This window comes from Pithys albifrons, chromosome 6, assembly GCF_047495875.1.
Source record: "Pithys albifrons albifrons isolate INPA30051 chromosome 6, PitAlb_v1, whole genome shotgun sequence".
NCBI classification, from domain to species: Eukaryota; Metazoa; Chordata; class Aves; order Passeriformes; family Thamnophilidae; genus Pithys; species Pithys albifrons.
The window spans coordinates 58,008,404-58,029,596 of NC_092463.1; positions in this window are offsets into that span (position 1 = coordinate 58,008,404).

The window sequence follows — 21,193 nt, forward strand, 5'->3', positions numbered from 1 at the left end:
CTGAAAACAAATGTCAAACTGGTCACAAAGGCTTGTTTTAAAACCTTGCACTCTGCAAAGAATTTTTGTTTTGAATGCAACAACGGCAGTTTCTTTGAAGGCTGTTGTTTGATCGTAGTGTGAATTTGTGAGCATGACACTATATTCCCATGGAACAAAACAAAGAGAGGGTGTTACCACAGGGTGGGTTATAATGCTTGAAAAAATATTCCTTGCAGGTAAGCAGAAATCATTCAGTTTGATTCAAATGAGTAAAAAGGATCACAGAAACCTGTACAAACACTACAAATGAACAGCCATTATTCTGATCACTCAGCCTGGTGCTTGTGCTCTTTGGAAATTATTTTAAGTGCATCAATGAGCATAAATAAACCATATTTTAACCGGAATTTCAAGTATCAGCCTAGTGACATGTACCAGCTAATGCTTGTAGGACCAAGGTATGTTTAAAGAGTGAGAAGTTCAGATCTTGAATAGGGTCCTGCCATAGATGCTTGGATTTTTAAATACCAGTGGGACCCTTCTGTTCTAATGGCTTGACCTGTGTCACTTGGAACAGTCGTTTTTGATTAATAAATCTTCATGGAGTTTGTAATTCCTCCTTGAGCTATAGCAACTCGATTTGGAAGAAAAAAGTCTTTCTGAAAGAAATATTTCTGGTGATGAAGAGTCCTGGAGTCCTGTTGCAATAATTAATCACTGCTGCTGTTATTCTTATTTAGTCAGAGTTTTCCTCACTTTGGCTTTCAGAGACTGTATCTGATTAGGTCTCTTGTTTCTTGATTAAAGATCCATTGCTTTTTAGAAGCCTTTTCCCTGTGCAAATATCTGCTGGTCTCTGATGAATTCCTCTCTGCTGGTTGAAAAAGCACATTGATTAGAGCCTTTTCAGGCTTATGGGCAGGAGTCATCTTTCCCACAGTGGGTGAGTTGTTGGGAGCTTCTTCTTGACTTTTTGAAATGCAGAAATAACTGTTCAGGCAGCAATGTACAGGGTGTGGTTTCAGTGCTTTGCACTGTTTCACTCTCACCACTGTGTCTCCTCAGGAGTTCTGCTATTTGTATAGAATAAGGTTTGGCTCTAGGAATTTATTTTCTGGATTTCACTAATCATTACTCCAAATAATGTAATTAGACACAGGTTTTAGGCTGAGATTGCCATCTTGAAATTGATCTGCATCTTTTGTTCTTAGATATCAACTTGTATTTGGTAATATCAGAATTCAAGTGGATTAGGTAACTTGTATAACAGATAGGGTCCAATTCAATGACTTCTGTTATAGAGAGTTTGCTACCAGTGTTATTGTCTCTATCAATTTTTTTTCTAGTCATTGATAAAAACAGTAACACTGGCTGAAAATCTCTGAGACTGAGACATAAATGTTTCCACTGTAGCATATTTTGGTGTGATCTCTCCTCACTGATTTTCAGTTTTTGTGGTGAACCTCATTAATTTTTGCATGACAGACGTCATTCTAGGAATCCCATGCTTTCAACAAAATCTCACATGGTCACATCTGTTACAGACCATGGCCAGTTACCTTATCAGTTAGTTTTGTAATATTTATATTTTAGAAATTTTTTCAAGCTCTACTTTCATGACTGTGTCTTTTATTGTTAATTATCCTGCTATCCTCTAGTTCTCTTTGCATAGACTATCTTGTCATGATTTAGCTCTGCATTGATGTTAATCTAACTAAACTGTAGTTAATTGGGTCATCTACTGCTCTCCTTTTAAGGTAAGGTTCATGTGTTGCCTACTGAGTGGTGATACAGAAAGCATTTCTTCTTCATGGTAAGGGAATAGTATTTCATTTCTTTCCAGTACATCTGTACTGTGTATAAATTATTTTAATACTTAAGAGTGACAAAACCTGAGGTAATTTGACTCATATTTTGGAAAGCAGTTTTTATATTTCTTAACATGTTTGTAAAGAATTTGCAGTTGTTTCTCAACAGCTGTTTCCAGCAAAGCTTGAGATGTTCTGTGTATGATTGTGGGAACTTAAGGGTTGGAAAACAAAATGAGAACAAGGAAATGCAAAACCAAACAGGAGCTGCAGGACTGAGACAAGCAAGGCTTTGTCTAAGCTAGCAGATGTGGTGGTGTGGTATAAATGTGTCTATAAAACATGTCTCCAGGTTACAGCAGTGGGTGCTGAGGACCTGATGTCCGTGCAATACATGGGTTTAGGTGTTTGGAACAAGCTCTATCTTGTCCTGCAGACCAGATCTCTGCTGACATTTGGAGCACAGCTTCAGGTTTTGTTTCATCTCCAAGAAATCCCACTTGTTCCAAGACTGCTCCATGTTGCAAATGCAAGCAGAGGATGTGGCAGGGGTGACTGCAATTCAGGTCAAAAGCCCTCATGTGATCTTAACTAAATATTAATATAGACAGGCTCCAGGTTGGTGGTGTTTGGTCTTCACAGTCTGGGCTGTGGGTCTTGGATTCTCTGCTGTGTGAAATATGATGGAGTTACCACACTGATAACTTTCTGTTGTGGTCTCTGAACGCAGGCAGTGACCCCCATCGTGTTGGAAGAACAACTTCCTGGAATGTGCCAAATGTCCTCACAGTTAGGCTGGAATGGTGCATCCATACAGAAGGAGAAGAGTCACGTCAAAAGTGAGGTACTAGTTAATTCTTCTGTTGTATGCTGTGAGAAGCATTGTATTACAAAATGTGCCAAGTGGATTTAGATCTCTCTGAATTCTGCATGTTAAAAATACTTCTTCTGTGCTTTACAGTCAAGTTCAAGTGTTCTGAGAAGAAACCTTGGCTCAGAATACCTCTCTGTTAATTCTTTTACTGGATGAGAACAGTTGTGGCATGTTTTGCAGGCCCATACCAAAACAATTTTTCTTATGGAAGTTGAGGTACATCTTGAATACTTCATGAGCTGATTATTTATTTATGTCAGTTATGGTTTCATTAAAAATGGCACTACCTGCTGGGCAGCACAACTATGCTTTTAACAGTTTTTATCAGGTTGTTAAAATTACACAGATGATGAATATTTCAAATAGTGAGAGAGAGCAAACATTTAACAAACCACATTTGTTCGAGAATTTTATGCTACCTAAAATGGCAAAGCCTGTTAATTTGTGTAAATAACCAAAACTGCATATTAAGAAAGGGAACTCAAGGGTGCCCAAAGCAGTGTCTGCAAGTCAGAAAGGAGACTCTTTTAAAGCAGCAAATCTGTGTCAAGAGATCATTTTATTATAGCAAAATGAATGTTTTCAAAGCAGCAGATCTAACCAGAGGGAAAACTAAGTGTCTTAATGATGTTAAAATCTTTCTTTTCTCCACCCCAATCAATAATGTGACTAGCCTTATAGGTATGGATAGTCAGCGTTGTTGTTCATTGTTAGATTTGTGAGTATTGGTTATAATTACAGCATGAATTTTTGTTCATGAATTTGCTTAGTGTAGTTTTAAGGATTTCCACTTGGTGGAGCTTTATGATTGAATTTTTAATATATAAAATTCTAAGTATTTGTGACTCAGACTTAATAACTCCTTCACTGTAATGAAACAAAATAAATTTGAGAAAATTAAATGAAGAGTAAATTTCAGGTGTTTAGCATTCCCTTTCACTTAATTCTTGGATCAAGCAATGATGTTTTTTAGAAAGTGTCATTATATTACTTGAAAATTGCTTAATGTGATTAATTTTAAAGATTAAAAAACAAGGTGGTTTGATAGTTCTAATAGGTACTGAAATGTATATTCTGTTCACAAATTTAATATTATTTCTCTGTGAATATGTGCATAAGCACACATAAATATTTTTTAAAAATCCCTAGATTTTTAGTTAAACTTGTGGAACAGTGGTGTAAAGTTTGTCTTTTATACTTATTGTATAAGATTTTATTAAATTCTAAAGGATCCAAAAAAATTTTAGAAATTACTTTGTCAGAATAAAATGCCTGAAAAGATGGAAGATTTTTCACTGTGACATAAAGAGAAACAATTTGTAAGATTTCTGTCCTTGGGGAGACTCAAGACTAGACCGGACAAGACCATGAGTAACCTCATTAAAATTGGAATTAGCACCACTTCTAGCAGAGGACTGAACTGTGTGTGTCTTCTTGACATCCCTTGCAACTTAAATTATTCTGTCATTCTGTAAAGCAAATTTTTAGCTGTGGATTGTGATGAGAGGTACATACCCCCTAACTTGAAGGTCTCAGTTTTTTGTTTGATAGATTTGTAAAGTGGAAGATTTTGGAACAAGTAACATTTTGATAGTGTTGTGGCAGATTGGGTAATTTAGTATTTAACTGAGCAGAGGGCTGTGTCTTGGGAGTAATTAATACACAGTATATGATAGAATTGCTTTACCCATCACCAAAATATATCTGCATGAAATGTAGCAACATTTCAAGAGTCATAGGAGGTAATGAACAGGGTCCTCCAAGTATTTTTGCAGCCTACATGAGTATTGCTATGGAAGGTTTCAGTTCCCCCTTATGTATCTTACAGATAATTTGAGGAGAATGTTACTGCTCACATCTTTCCATCCCAGGCTTTCCATATTTTTCTCATTTTCTGAGGGATTCTTCCCTTCAATCTAGTCTCTCATTCCCCAGACTTCTGAATTGTTTCCTTGAATTCTATGAAATTAGCATGATTTTTTCAGATAGTGTTTTATCTTATTTTGTGTATTTGGTATATAAATAACAAATTTACTTTTTTCATTGTGACTAACCAGTAAAATGGCAAAGAAAAATTTAATCCTCTGTAATACCCTAGTTATAGATCTAATTCTCTTTGTTTTCCTTTGCCCTGTTTGTATCTATAAGGTGGTCAAAACTTTGATATATACATCCAAGAATGTTATTTGAAACCCCTGAACAAACAACCAAAGCCATCCTCCCCCAAGGAAATACACTCCCAAAAAGACCCAACCCCCCAAAACCAAACAGTAACAAACCAATCCGGGTTGTTTTGGTCTTAATCTATAAAAGAGTTGCTATTTCTGAATATTCTTGACTTTAAAACCTGAAGTAATATATTGGAAAGAGGGAAAAGATTTATAAAAAATTAATTTATGCTTTAAAAATAAAATCATGAGATACAAAACATCAGCTAAGAAATAGAAATCTATTCAGCAGGTAGTGGAGCTCCCCCCTGTTATGAGTGGGTAGGAAAATGTCTTGGCAGGTTGAGAGAGAACCTGAATGTCTGACAGGCATTGTCTGAATGTCATCCAGTGATGGAGCAAACCAAAAAGAAAACCAGGTCATCCTGACTGGGGCTGTGCTTGGTGCCACACAGATGTAGTTTGACTGTCTTTAAAGGAAATCAGTTTGGATCCCTCAGGCAGAGCAGTGATTTCCTGCGCTGCTCTCGGCGTGCTGATTACCCTTGTTGAGGACCATGCACTGCCCATGCCTTCAAGTGCCCATGGGGGCACAGCAGACCAAACTCTCACCCTGCCTTTTCCCCTGCATCAACTACACTGGGGTGCCGGTTTTGCTTTTTTTAATTTGTTTTGTTTTGTTTTGTTGGGTTTCATTTTATTTTATTTTATTTTTTGTTTGAAATTTTTGGAATTTTTTTTGCAATTATTTGGCTGGGGTTTTGTAGGTTTGTGTTTTGGGTTTTGGTGTTTTATGTGGAATTTTTTTAATTTTTTTTTTAATAAGGATGGATTTTAAAAATGTATAAACCATTCCTCCTAGTGAATCTTTAATTTAGTTTTTTACTGCTATCCTGCCTTCTAACTTTACCAGTCTAGGATACAGGAAAAGAAAAAAAGTGTAAGTGGAATAACTGACAACAGGAATCCTGAGGAAAAATATTTAGAGGAATAAATAGCTTTTGACACCAAACTTCTGTTTATAAAAAATACATCTACAGGGCTGTGATGTGTGCATTTATGTGGTGTTATGTATTTCTATACCCAAGCATGTAGTTTAAGATACAATTAAGTAATTTTAATGTGTTATAATTAAAAGCCATTGCTAGGGTGACCCATGGAAGAGAGATTGGACTGAAAAGCGTTTTTCTCTCCTATCCTCATGCCTCTGAACTGCTTTGAAGATACACAAGTCTGATTCTTTCCCAGGCATTGTTAACGTGGCTGAAGTGTGTGCAGTTCTGTTCACTGTATGAATAGCAATTGTTTTGTCCTAAATCTGTAATATTTGAGAATTAATTAGAGGCACTAAGTCCTGCTCAAGGGATCAATCCATGTGTCATACCAACTAGTTTCCCAATAACTTTTAAAATCTTCAGTTGTTGACCTGTAAAGGGAAAAAATAGTGAACTGAGAATAACTAAAGAATGGTGATGTTTGCAGAGAGATGTTTCTTAGCTGTGTTTTTTTTCTTGCTGGTATTGAACCACTAGTGCTTTCCCTTATGGCAGCAGAGCAGAATCCCCATGTGCTGGAGGTTTACCTTCTGTGATGCCTTAAGGGATGACCCAGCTCATTTTTCCACTCAGGACAGGTGGAAAACAGAGTTCAAGCAAAGCCTTTGTGATCCTTGCAGACCTGAAGCCACAGTCAGAGAAGTAACCACACACAGGTTATGTTTTGAGTATCTACTTTAAGCACTGTGAGCAGTCTCTCCTTTCAGTGGAGGTATCTGGGGAACTACTGTAGTAGCTCCTGCTGGATTCCCTGGCTCCAAATTTGAACGCTGAAACAGCTTCAGACAGCATTACTATAGTCTTTGCTTCTTTATTATCACTATGTGTATAAGTTTCAAAAACTACTGCCAGAAACACTATTCCATAACATCTAGATTCTACTGGGGATTTAAGTGGTATCTTGGCAGGGAGAGCTAAATAGATGAAATGTGCATCCTTACTTCATGTAGGATTTTGTGCCCAGTACATGATATGTTAAATTCAGTACCAGTACTCTGATTAACCAAATTTGTTTGTAGTTGCTGAAGAGCTGGTGCAGGAAGAAGCACAGTGGCTTGGTGGTTATACTAGAAGTCTGTGGCAGAAATAAAGCTGAAGTTGGAGCCAAGTTGCATCAGATGATCCATCTTCCTTCCCAGGACAGCTTCATGAACATGTGTGGGATGAATGGATGAAAAACTCAAAGGAAAAAACCCAAGATGATATTATAGGTAGGTACAATTGATTTGCTACATCCAGCCTTCTCTAGAGTAATGTAGGTGGTGTGCACTGACTCCTTTGGACACACACTTAAGCAGAGCACACACATTTGTTCTGCCAGACTTCCTTTTGTGTGTTGTTCTTGACTGTGCAAAGCAGTATTTGTCCCAGTCCCCAAAACTTCCCGGCAGGTTGCTGGCTAATGTGATGCTGATAATTTTGCAAACATCAGTGGTGGCTGTTCAGGCTCACAGTGGGTTCAAAAGTGAAGTGCCCTGTGCAAGGTGCTCAGCCTGATGTTCTCTGTAAGAACATCAGGACTTGCTGCTGAGATATGCCTGACTTGGGCAGTCAAGAGGAAGGGGTGCTGTGTGGGAGTGGCTATATTGCTGGTCTTGAATATTTGAAAATTGTAAGGTCTGGGGGTTTTTTTGTAAACAAAACCATGAGACTGACTTGAAATTATAAAAATATTCCCACCTCTTTCTATTGGTGTTTTGCATTTAACTTCTTCCTGTTGTGTGGGCTTTTCTTGTGTGTCTAAGATTCACAAATGTCTATAATTCAAAAAGCTGTACTGGTTTTGACCCAGATAGAGTTACGTTTCTTCATAGTAGCTGGTATGGGGCTAGGCTATGTTTTGGATTTGTGCTGGAAACAGGGTTGATAATACTGGAATTTTTTTGTCACTTCTGAACAGTCCTTACAAGGAGTCAAGGTCTTTTCTTGCCTCTCACCCCATCCCACCAGTGTGTAGGCTGAGGGTGCACAAGGAGTTGGGAGGGATCGTAGCTGGGAGAACTGATCCTAACTGACTCAAGGGATGTTCCAGACCATACAACTCCATGTTCAGTACAGGCAGGGGGGAGGGGGCAGTAAAAGGAAGGGTGGGATGTTTGGTGATGGTGTTTGTCTTCCCAAATCACCATTATGTGTGACGGAGCCCTGCTTTCCTGGGAATGGTTTAGCAACGGCTTGCCCATTGGAAATGGGGAATGAATTCCTTGTTTTACTTTGTGTGTGGCTTTTGCTCTGCATATTAAAGTATCTTTATTTCAACCCAGGAGTTTCCTTGGTTACTCTTCTGATTCTCTCCCCATCCCTCCCAGGGGGGAGGGAGTGAGTGAGTCTCTGAGGTTTGGGTGCTGCCTGAAATTCAACCACCACAACACCCTAAGCTCATGAACATTAAGACACCTGGCCCTTTTTTTGCCTCCTGCTCCATGACTTATACGACTCCTTTTCCTAATCCTAGCACCTTTCCTGTTCCTTTTTTTTTTTTTTCAATTCCAACTTCTCTGTGAACTTTCTTCTTCAGCTACTCTATTTTGTCATCTTCCTAGCCTTGGCAGGCTGCACCGTGCTGTGGCTCTTTTCTGAATGAAGCTGATGTGATGTAGTTGGGGTGTTGGACTACAGCTGTACTTGTGCCTTGCCAGTGCCGCTGCAGTTCTCACTCAGCTGGTAGAGAGCCTGGTACCTGCACTGAGTGTATTGGTTTCTAAGCATACAAGTGGGCAACTGCTGTGCCGGGACTGTCACCTACAATTGCTACCACAAAAATTTACACCATAATACTCTGAGAAATGCTGTGCAACTGGTGTTTCCTGCTCATGAACAGATATATTTCTAAGGAGACATTGATTTAGATACTCAGCTACGGGTATACAAGGCAGAACACTGTCGAGCAGCGTGGCTAAAATGGAGTTTGCTGGTTGCAGTGTAACAGCTTTCTCAGTTTAGGATAGATTTCTTTTCACTGCGAATCCTTCTTACTATTTGGCTGCAGCTTGTGTGAGGAATACTGAACACCAGCAGCATTACAGCCACGAGTGTTAAGCAGTTTCAGTTGCCCGGCCTGTGGTGCAGGTGTAATGCACTTGTTGGTATAAAGGCAGGAGCTGGGCACTGCATTCCAGCATGGCAGGGCTTTTGGACAGAGGCTGAACAAGAAGTAACAAAGGCAGTCTGGCAGTAACATAAGCCAGGTTTTAGCCTGCATTTGGTAGAGCAGGAGGTGGAATGCAGTGTCATAATGGAAGGACAAGGTTTAATCTGGAAAGACAAATCTTAGTGTATTACTTGAGTTAATTCTGCAGAATGCTGTGTGTAGTGGGATCACAGCTGGAGTAGGTTATTAGGAATGATTTACAAGGATGAAAGGGGTGAATTACAACAGGGTCCAGGAGTAGAGGTAAGAGCATCCATATCTGTGAGGACTTGTGAAAGGCCAAGCTGTTTTTGGTTAGCTGGTGTGTTGTGCTAACCCCTTTTATCCAGTCTACAGGTGTGCTGTTTGCTTGACACAGGGACTGAGTTGGTTGTTCACTTATTTTTTTCATTGTAGATGAAGAATTGCTATAGCAACTATGTGGTATGTGATGCAGGTTTTTTGTATTCAAAAGGTCTATTGCTAAACTGTGATGTGAGAACTTAAGTCTCGTTGCTCTTCAGATAATGGAGAAAAATTCCTTTAAATAAAGTTGTTGCCTTGTTTTTATATTCTCTTCCTGCACAGTGGTATCTTGATTTTTTAAAAAAATGTCTTATTTTGTTTTCTGTATAATTCTCTTAGCTTGTTTTACCATTTGTATTGCTCCTACTCAGAGGAACCAGCCAGAATCTGGGATTGCTGCTGGTGTTCTATTGTTGTCAACTGCATCCAATGAGCTCCCAAAAATAAAATGGAAAATGTGCAACTGAAGGGTTGGATCAGTTATTAAGAGTTGCAGAAATTAAAAGAAACCTCATCATAAATCAGTATTTTTTCATAAAATGCTCTGATATTTTAGGTAGCATTTGCTTTCTTGTATTGCAACAGTTTCATGTTTGAACAAAGGCAGAACTTAAGTGAGCAAAAGCAATTTCAGCTAAATCAGCTTTTTCAAACTCAAAAGTGTATTTGAAGGCTTGAGACCCTAATAATGTAAGTTACTGGTTCACATATAATCTAAGATTAAAAAACTGAAATACTTCTAATAATTTAACGTGGATCCATAGAGGGAGAAGTTCTCATGCTAATGATCTATTAAAACCCTTCTGTGTACATGAGAACTTTGTGTCAAAAGAGTCTATTTTTTTTTCATTCACATGTAACTGAGCAGAGAATGCAGGAGATGTTACAAACAATTTTAACTGTAATTGCCTTCCCATTGGTGCATCTTGCTTTTTATTGAGTGACTCATTCTGAAGTTTGGCTTGTTCATTTTGTGGGATATCACATAAAATGGATCAACTTCTCAAACTTTTAGGATAAATGGTGAAAGAGGACACAGTGATTGAAACCTGTGCATGGGCCATGGGTCAGAAGGGCTTCCGTGGGCTTCTCTCCCAGGAAAGAGGCAGGAGCCTGTTGTTTTGGGCAGATTTGCAGAAGACAGAAGCCGGGTGATGATGCAGAGGATGGAGCTGGGCAGTGGTGGTGGTGACAGGGAAAATGGTGTTTGACACCACACTGCCAGTTTAGGTGAATGCTTTCCATATCCAGCATAGCAGCAACGCTTGTGGTAACATTGCTTTGGTATTCGACAAGTTCCAGCTCAAGTCAGTGTTACCCATTGAGTATAAAATATTGGTCTATGTTTGAAAATTCTAATTGCAATTAAAGAAAAAGAAAAGAGAAATATTGCCTGTAGAAAGCTTCTTCAGTGCTCTGTGTATCTTCAGATCCAGGGACTGCCCCATCCACACAGGTATGTGCAGACAGGAATGCTTTATAAATACTAACAAAGGAAGGACTGTCACACCTCTCAGGTCAGGAGGAACTATTACCTGCTTTACAAGTGAGAAAAGTCATAGAAAGAATAGTTTCTAATTTGTGGGAATATAGTCAGTCTGATAGAATTGGGAAATTTTATCTCTGCTCTAGTAAGATTTTGTTCTCTCATATATGATTCTTTTTCCCCCTTTCTTTTTCATTCTTACTTGTTTCATGTGCATAAAGGAAATTGCAAGACTCTATTGCAATTGCATAGTTATGTTGAATTAAATAGCATATACCATATATATAGAAAATATTATAAAAATGAGTAGATAATTGCATTTTTAGGTATCAGTTTTAGCCCTCACATTTAAAAAGAGTAAATTTTAATTCACAGGAGAAACAGTTTTAAGGTCGTTTCTTGTATGCTGGTTGCCTTTTTTTGTTTCAGCTGCAGTAGCTGTGCATTAAATAAGTGAAGAAGTTAAATATTCGATGTATAAAAGGTAGCATTTTTAACACCATGAACGAACTAGTGCTTACCCAGCAGAACTGCAAGACATTTGGAAACATAGGAATTCGAGTTAATGATGTAGAAATTGTTTATATGCACTGCCTGAAAATCATGCTAAATAGCACTGGGTCATTTTTAGTATAGGAATGGAAAGAAAATTAGTTTATTTTACAGATTTGCAGATGTTTTCTAGGTATTTTGTTTACTGTGCTGATTACATATCAGAAAGTGTTAGTTAAGAATTAAATATAATAAAAGTCTTTTTCATGCTGTTAATGAAGCATTTTGTTGCATGCCTGGGGAATACTTCTAAATGTTCCACTAAGCACTCTGTATAATTTTTTCATCATACTTAGTTTTTCAGTGTTAAGTGAGAAGTTTCATAAAGGTAAAGACAAACAAAAACAGATAGTAAATGAACTGTTGCTGCTTATATAAATAGAAGTCATATTGTTAATTGTATATTATACATTACTTTTATTTAGAATATTGAATGCATTACCAAAATAAGAATTTAGGATCAAATGTGACTTTGTGTCCTTGCTAGGTATATTTGTTTCTACTTTCCTTACTCAAGTTTAAGTCAGATGATTCTTAATTTCTGTGGCTTTCAAATTCTAGATATGATCAGCAAAAGTTTTTTCACTGGAGCTTTTTGCTGCTATTTAGTGAAATGTAGATCTGATGTATTTGTAGCAGAACAAATTAATTACTTTTATCAGTGAATAATTTTGTTATTTTCCTTTCACATGTTTTGGAGAAATTACAGTAATTTGTCTTTTTAAGCTAATGTAAAATTGTTTATTATGGTATGAAAATGCAGAAACGGAATATGAGCTTTTTTTAGAAACTATAATACCCTGAATTGCAAAGCTGCTCAAATATGTATTATTATGTTCCTTTATTGATGTGTTCCGTGTAGTTTAGGTTTCTGTCTTTATACTGCCTGCATTCATTAATCCTGTGGAAAGTTGTTTCAGGAACAGTGATCTTCCTGGGACCAGATGTGTGTGGGTAGTGTTGCTGCATCTCTTGAGAAGAGAGGTTTATTGGGATTCAATTTTGGTTTATTACTAAATTTAAAGATGGTTTTCTTTCTCCTGTGATGGATTTTATGGCTCACACTATGTTAGTCTGGAATGAAATTAGCTCACAGGGTGGTAGAACTGAAGAATATTGTATGACTGAGTATTAAAGATGCTCAGATGAGGGAGCTATTGGCCTAGAGACACACTAGTACTTGAGAAAGCTAAGAAAATATTCTATTTAGAGACTACTCTGCTTATATGTCATTTTCTGTATTTATCTGACCTTTTGCTCGTTCTTTATTACTAGGGCAATTTACATAAAATAGGATCTATGCCATTTAGGAGTTCATGTGCTCCTGCTGCTTATTCTTCCCTTGAAGTTCTAATCCTTTGTGGCATTTCACCCCAAAGCACTTTACAGTAATTGCTAATTGATATAAAAGGATCACTTCATCCACCCCTGACATGTAGCACCTCGACAGTGAAACTCAGAAGCTGTTTAACAATGAGCACTAGGACTACATAATATTTTTAGGAAAGGAAAAAAATAGGCCATCACACTGAAAATGGATGGGCTATTTACATAGTCAGGAATTAGCTGCAATATCCATTTCAGGACTAGGTTAGGACATCAGGGTTAATAATACTGGTCTTCAGAGAGGAGACCCTTGGTCACAAGAGGAGGACAGAATGGCTGCAGTACATTTTATTCAGAAACCAGCACCTTCAGAAATGTATTACTCTTGAAATCTAGTATATTTTCACAAAGCTTGTGAATTGGATCAGAGGAGACTTGGAGGAAAGCATTTTTCTTACAGGATCCCAGTCTTGGTATGCTGTGGCCTTCAGGGTTACTTTGAGACTTCTCAGTTAAGACACAGCTTGGCTACCTCAGCATGTGAATAGTAGCATTGTGCACTGAGGTGAATGCCTGTAATGAAAGTCTGTTTTACACAGACTTGGGCTGGGAATGGCAGCCACAAAGGGGGAGAAGCTGCAGGAAAAGCCCTCCAGAAGGCCCTGGACAGTAAGGTGTTCTTTCCAAAAGGCACCCTTGAAGTAAGGTAATTGTCATGGCTGCACAAGAGCTGCTCCTGTCCAAGAGGTACAAAGAAGGCAATTTTAAATTTATGAAAATAAGCCATGAAAAAAACATAGAACAAGCCTGGCAAGCTGTCAAAAGAACTGCTTGAAAAAGTAGGGGAAAACTGCCACAGCAAGTGCAGCAGAGGTAATAACTGAGGTTGGTGTGTATGCTGCTACTGCAAATAAGCAGATAGCTGTCTTTCATGGTGTACCCCCTGGCTCCTCTCGTGGCTGTGTGACAGGTTTGATAGCGCATTTGCCCCACTTGTTGGAGTCAGTATTATTTATGCCTATATTACCTGTGTACTCCTGAGTGATTTCATTAATTTGCTGTATAACTATGTAACAGTCAGTGGCACTTAATTTATTTTACTGATTTATGTCTACCATTAAAGAAGAAAGCCTGTACAAAGCTTTGAGTGACACGATGGTAATTAAATTTTAAATAACTATAAATTAAAATATAACTGCAAGTTAAAGTTAACTATCAGTTAAAAATAAACTTCACAAGCCAGCAGTCTTTGCTATTCAGAGAGGTGGTAATTTATCAGCAGACAGTCTGCAGAAGCTGATTGAGTCTCAAATTGTACTTGAAACCTAGAAAACTGAGTGACTTTTGCAGTGTTTAAAGGGTTTCTACTTCTTTGAACTTCACATCCCTTTGGTCTGAAGTTGCCAGAGTCCTAGCCATGTTTGGGGTCCCCAGCTCTTCAGGATGTGTCTTAGATGTGCTCCCCTAAATGTAAAAGTGGCAGTAAGTGACAAGAAGAAAGGCTTTCCTTCATTAAACTAATAGGTATTTATAATTCATATCTTAAGCTCTCCCAATAATTGATTTGTGCAGACTGCAGAGCATTTGTTATACCCACAGTGTTTATAGTGCAGGAAAGCCTTGTTGAAGCAAAGGTCACCCTGTAAGCCATTTCTTTTAAAAGTGAAAATCTTACCCTATGCTTGGAAACAAAATTGTGTGAGGCTGCTAATAAAGCTTTGATTTAGAAATACTCTTTTCTAAGGAATTTGAGAGGCTTTTATGTATTTTACAAGGACCTAAGAATAAAGTGAAGGCTCTTTGATGTTTAAATAATATTTGGTTATTAAATTATTAGAATACTGACAAGTTACTTCTAAATTCTTCTATTCCAAACCCAAGAGAGAAATAGTTTCAGAGAAGACATGAAGTCATGAAACAGAGTGTTCCAAGAAGTTTAGGAGCTGTTGACTGATGATGCTGGTATATTATCAAAACCACACAAGATTTGTACAGCTTTGTTGCATGAAACTACCGCTTGTTTGATGGAATGAAAGTGTTTAGAGTTGGAGGTGGGGTAATGGTAGATGGAGAATGTTGGTGTGAGTGCCAACCAATAAAACTAGAGATTTAAGAGTGATTTTTAAACTCGCTTTGCCCATCTGACCCAGTCACTGTTCAGATTGGTGGAATCCACTGTTTAGTTTTCATCTGATGTTTAGAAGGTGTCCAACCGCTTTGTTCTTGCCAAGGAGAGTATTTAACAGTCACCCAGTAATGACATGTAAATATTTCAAATTGAAAAACTTATGTTTCATGGAAGGACAATATTTTTTATTTTAAGTTTGGGTAAAGGGGTGTAGATCAGATAGTGTCTTTTGCAAAGATTAGTTATTGACATGAAATATTTAGTCAGGTTATTCAGCGTGAAATTAATTTTGAGCAGTGTGAAACAGTTTACCTGATGCTGTATCTCTTATAAATAATACAAGACTTGTGCTGTTTGCTTTGTTGCAGAAAGGTTTATTCTGTTTTCTAATGGTTTTGGCTTTGCCCCCACCCCTATTATTTTAAACAACAGTATTTATGTTATCAAACTGAGTTTCAGGTTGCTGTTTGGCCAGAAATACCACGGGAAGGCTGTGGAGTCCATCAACCCTCCAATCTTCTCACCATCATAAAATGACATTGTCCAGAAGAAAAGAAACTCAAATCAGAAAGGAAGGGATTGTCTGAAGAGCTTGGTAGTGGCTCTTCCTCCTTTTAGAGCATATAAATTTCAGTTTGTCCTGGTACTGAAGATTATCACATGTTGGTATTTTGAATGTTTACACAAAATACTGTGGCTGTCTCAATTCCTTTTGAGCAGAGGGATGTTTCTGAATCATAACAACAGCCACTGTTCACTAAGTCTTGACCTGACAGGGAAAAAACAAGGTTTTTCTATTAATATGGTATAAGTAGGGAGAATGGAGATTGGCTGAATGGAGAGCTGAACATGTGTTACTACAGCAGAGCCTAAGCTGAGGCATATTGATTTGCAATCTGTAATAATCAGGGATTGGCAACTTAGAAATTCATTGGAAGTTCTGCCATTCCTGCAGTATTTCCTCTGTTTGAGCTGTGGTCTTAAATAACTGATGAAGTCCTTGTAAGTGTGAACTGTAAACAAATAAATTGTGACATATAAAAAAGTTTGTAATAAACATCCATTAGCTTCAGATTTTTTGAATAGTGTTAACTCATGCCACACATTGTGGGGTAAGTTACTCAGCAGAACTTCCAAAAGAAGTTCTTGCTCTGGTGGCCTTTTAGACCTTTTGTTTTTACATTCTCTCCTACATGTATAATACACACCCCATACACATAAGAAGGATGTTTCCTCTGTTCTGTTGCATTATTGACTCATTGAAGTGTATATGTTTACTTTTCACTTCCAACATCAGTGGCATGTCACAGATAGCTGCAGCTAGTTACACCTCCAAATTTTTAAACTTCAATAAAACTTAGGCTTAGCTGAAGTGCAGTTGGATTTCCAAAATATGAGTTGCACTACCATTGGTTTTAAATTCAGATGCTGTGTTCAGGTCCTAAATGTGGGACATTATTTTGCTTGTCATCATGAGAACTTTATCTTAGTTTATGTGTTTAATTTAAGGCCTTCTAGAATCATAACTGCTTGAAGAATCTGCAGGTGGATGGATTAATGAAATTAATACTAAAGAACCATATTTGTCTATTGTTAATGTTTTATGGGGTTTTTTTCTGGTTGTGAGTGTGACACAACAGAACTTAGAAATCTTCCACCACAACTGGGCACTTTATGGTACTACCTTGTCTTCATAAAAAGTTGTAAACTAGGACGCTTTTACACAAAATTATTTCTCAGGAAATCTGCTTTCTGAAGTTTCTTCTACAGTTGTTGATCACTCAGCACTGTTGGTATAACTCAGGTACACAGTAGCAGAAGTCAGGAGTATGTAGTAGTAGAAGTCAGTTCACGGTGGGGGTTCAGCCCTCAATATACTGATAGACTATGGAAGAGAAAACCCAGTTATGTAAAAATTCCTGAGTGACCTCAAATGTCAGTAACAGGGAATGTCAGTAACAGGGGTTGCAATATTAGAACGAGCTTATCCTTATTAAGTGCACTTGAGTTCTGCAAATGGTGATTCATCTCACAGGTGGGGTAATGCCCACTCACTGGACCTCAGTAAAAGTTCTTGTTATCTGCTCTAGAAATTAACTGTCAATGACTAGTGCAGAAGCTCCAAGTTATCCACTTCTAGTTACAGCCTCTGTGTGGAGCTTTTGGAACATGAGATCGATTTGGTTTTTTTATTTCTCTTTCCCATCTTTTCTCCCTGTATTGGTAAGTCTAAGAAGTGAATCCAAGTCCAACAACATCTGGGAAAAGTAATATTGCTCTTACTGGCTTATTTCCTCACAGTTGTTATGTGGCTGAGGTAGTTAAGGTGATATCATGTTCCCTTCTGAATATGTAATTGTGTCCACTGCTGCTTAGCAGATCTCCAAGTGAGAGAGTTCCAAGTCAGCCTTAGATGCCTTGTTGCTTAAGCATGTCCTCAAAGGACCTTCCTCAGCCTTTTAAGGCTTTTCTTTTGAGCTATTTTGCATTTGACTTTGGTGGAATTAAGCAGCTAGATTCTGGAACTCCATATAAAGAAATTTCATCCATTTTGCCATGATTTCTGATCTCTGAAAAGTCCTTTTGACACTGGAAGACACAACTGAAGAATTTCTAACTGCTATTTTAAATAATAGTCATTTTGTCAAAGCAAGTCCATTGCATTTGTCAGTTATCATATTTTAATTGTAGTCAGAAATTAATTCTCTATCTTTGATAGAGTGATGCGAGATCAGCTTGAAGATCCAGTTGCTTTCTTGAACTCCTTCCCTAAGGATAGAAGCTTCCTTTTCATGGCAAATTCTTTCATTAGATATTGTGTTTGAATTGGTGAATGACCTCAGATTATCAGTGTTATGTGAGCCTGTGGAAAATATTCCTTAGTTTAGCACTGTTGCCCAAAAGGGTAACTAAAGAAAAGATGTAGCTGGTGATGGCAATGAAAGGGGTTTTTTTGTTTGTTTGGGTTTTTTTATTATATAGTAATCCAGTAAACTGCTAAGCAGTGATAGCATTTCATTGCTGGACTGAAATTTATCATTGAACTTGGATAAGGTAACAGATGAATGACATTACAGTTAACTCAAAATCCTCTGTTGACTTGAAAATTGTAAAAATAAAGAAAAATACTTGAAAAGCCAACAAACACACCTCTACAAAAGCAAACTAAGCAACAAAATATAAATCCCATAACATCATACTGAAAGAAAAAGACTTTTCTCTTTTATCTGGAAGCTGCATTATCAGGTCAGCTTGGGATTGATTTGCAAGAAGACACAAGGAAGGTTAAAGATGTTATTAATTTACTTTTACCAAGAACTTTTTCCTTCTTTATTACAATGGAAGAAGCTAATGCCTCCTTGTTATTCTGCATAGCTCATGTAAGGCAAGTTTTCCATACTCACAGGAAAAATGCAAAGCATGGTAATGTAAGTTATATGGTTAGACCTTAGGCTTGCCTGCTTACTTTATATGGAAGAATCACAGTAGCTACATTTTCTTCAATTTTCCAGCATTTGTTCTGTCTTTTTAAAAGTAATCCTACTTTTCCTGTCATTTTGGTATTTTGAGATTTGCAAAGGAAAACAACTTGGAAAGGATTATCCACTCCTGAATATAAAAGTACATTGAATTTTTATTGGGGAAAAAAATAAGGTCATGTGTAAATGTTAAAGGTTTGTGTTTTGGTGTCTTATAAGCAGCTCATGTGGGTTTTAGAGCATATCTGTTATGTAGGTGACTGCTTTTCTGTGCTTGTTTCAATATTTTACATGCATATAACTTCACAGGGGAATATGAATAATGTTATTCTGTGTCTTTAATGGCTGTCAGATGAATTAGTCTTTCAATTAATAACATATCATTGAGAAGGTGAAAATAAATTTAGGCAGATGTAGTTTGATTAACTCCTATACCATTATGAGAATGTGGTAGGTTGTGAAAATTAGTATTGCTATGAAAGTAGGCAGATTTTGGTTCAAGGAATCTGTTTGTCCTCAATATATCTGCATGATTCTCGTTTAAAGAATATTGATCTTTGTTTCATTAAAATTAACTTCCTTTTCAGATACCTGCAGTTGATGTAAAAACCTTCTGACTTTTTTTTCCCAAATGAATCCTTAGTGCAATGTTGCTGACAGTTTTCAAGGTGAGGCTGACAAAACCAAAAATATAAACCCTTCTCCATAAAAATCCTCCCTCCCCCCTCCAAACCAAAATCCTATTGTCACAATTAGAATTATCCATCAAATACCAAGTTTTCTTCTTCCCTGTTTCTTTGCAGTGTTTTAAAACTTATTTTCATTTTATTTTGGGAAATGAGATATGTAAGTCATTCTAGACATTTTTCATTTCAGCTTTAGAGGATGATAAATAGCAATTTGCAAAAAATGTTATGGAGGGAGAAATGAGGCTTAAAAAAAAGAAGTTAATCATATCAAAGCAGCTCAGTATGATGAGACAACAAATGACCAGCCTCCTCTTGGCAAACAAAACTGAATCATAGTAAGGAAATGAGGTTGCCAAGGCAGTGAAAAACAGAGCTGGAAACCTCTCTTCTAAGTCAAGTCACAAGTTATGAGGCATTCACAGCCTATGGGAAATGGTGAGTCCATTGCGTGCCTCTCTTAATAGACAGGGGCTGCAGCCTCCCATCATCTGCCAAAGAAGCCACTGATGTCTCCTGCACAAAGGACAAGCTGTGCCCTCACTCCATAGGCTCTCACTAGTTGTGGCTGAAGAGCATGAAATTCCGACTAACAGCGTGCAATGACTGTTTGGTGGGTGCAGGGAGGATTTCCATGTCTTGGGATATCAAACATGCCCTGCCTGAGAGTGGCATGGTTGCTCTGAGTGATGCAGTGCTGTGTACACAAAGTACCTGTTTTTGAAGCTCATTAAATTACTGGAATATACCATGTTGATTACTCATTACTGCCTCCTTTCCATCTCTCTGAATTGTAAATCCTGTTAAAAAAGCCTGTCTTATTTTTGATGTCCACTATATTCAAGACTCCAACTACTTACTATGATCTTTCTAGGCGAGAAGGACTTCCAGATCATGAGCGAGTGAATGAGGGCCCTGTACCACTGACTTTGAGGAGAGGGTGACTGTGGCAAGTTCCTGTCTCAGCTTCCTTCCTCACAGGACAGGCTTAATAGATAATACTCCTATGAAAGTTACCAGACCATTAGAGAATAAAAGCTACTGTATAAATATTTGGTAGCCAATCATTGTTTGCTTGTCATTTGACTTCCTAAAAAATTTCCCAAGTTAGAGGTATGAGAGAAAGATTGTTTAGCTGTTATACTGAGGAGAAAAATCTTAATTTATTTCAGAACTCAGTCAAATGCCTCAGCACTGCAAAAAAAAATCTGTCGATGCATGTGTTGACATTTTTTCAGCTGTACCTTGTCACTAAACACCTCTTTGAAACACTCTTTCATGAGGTCTGTGTAGTAATACTTGTGGTCTGGAAGGAAAAGAATTCTCCAAAGTTATCCACGGGGCAGTTCTAATTCTCCAGCACCTTTTGTTTTGCTGTGACTCCTGCTTTTGTGGATGGGGACACTGCCAGGCTCTGTGTCCTGTGGCTGGCCCTGCCTCCACTTCTCTGGGAACTGCAAGTGCAATGCATGTAGCCAGAGTACACAGAAGGGTCTTCCTCTATTTTTAGTAAGTCTCTTCACTTGTTCCCCCTTCCATGCAGGTCTGACTTCCTGGATCCTCTCTTGACAAGTGAATTTTATTCTGGAGACAGGAGGTAATTGCTTTTAGGACACCATTGAAGTGTACCAGCCAATATTTCCTGACTTTCAGCACTGCTGTCTTTGATGGTGTGAGAATACCTGTGGTCACTGCTATTCTGACTGTTTTGCTTTCTGAAGGTAAGGTTAGACATGCCCTATAAAAATGGCAGCAGTGGTGGGAAAGGTTAATGTGTAGGGACAGACTTCCAGGAAGGGGGGAGAGAGAGGTAGTTATCTGAAAGCTGTTAAATGCCCCTTTGGATTTGTGCATAGAATTGTGTCTTATTGTTGTTTAACCTGCTTCACTCATAGTCACCTAAGCTGGCAAAGGCCTCATCCTAAAACTCATTATTTGAATAAATAAGGCTGACTTCAAATGAAATGGACTGGAGAGTTGGTCCCAGGAGCAGGTGTACTGGCTGACCTGAGGGGTGGCTACCATACACCCTCCCTCACCTCTGCAGGGGCAGAGGTAAGTACTGAGGGGTGCTTAACCTTTCCTTCCACGGCTGCTTCTGGAGAAAGGCGTTAGGCAAGGTTAGATGCTGCAGATAAGACTGGTGAGCCTGTACTGTCCAGTAGAACACCTGCTGTTGGATCTGAGCTAATCAGCATCAGGGTGAAATACTC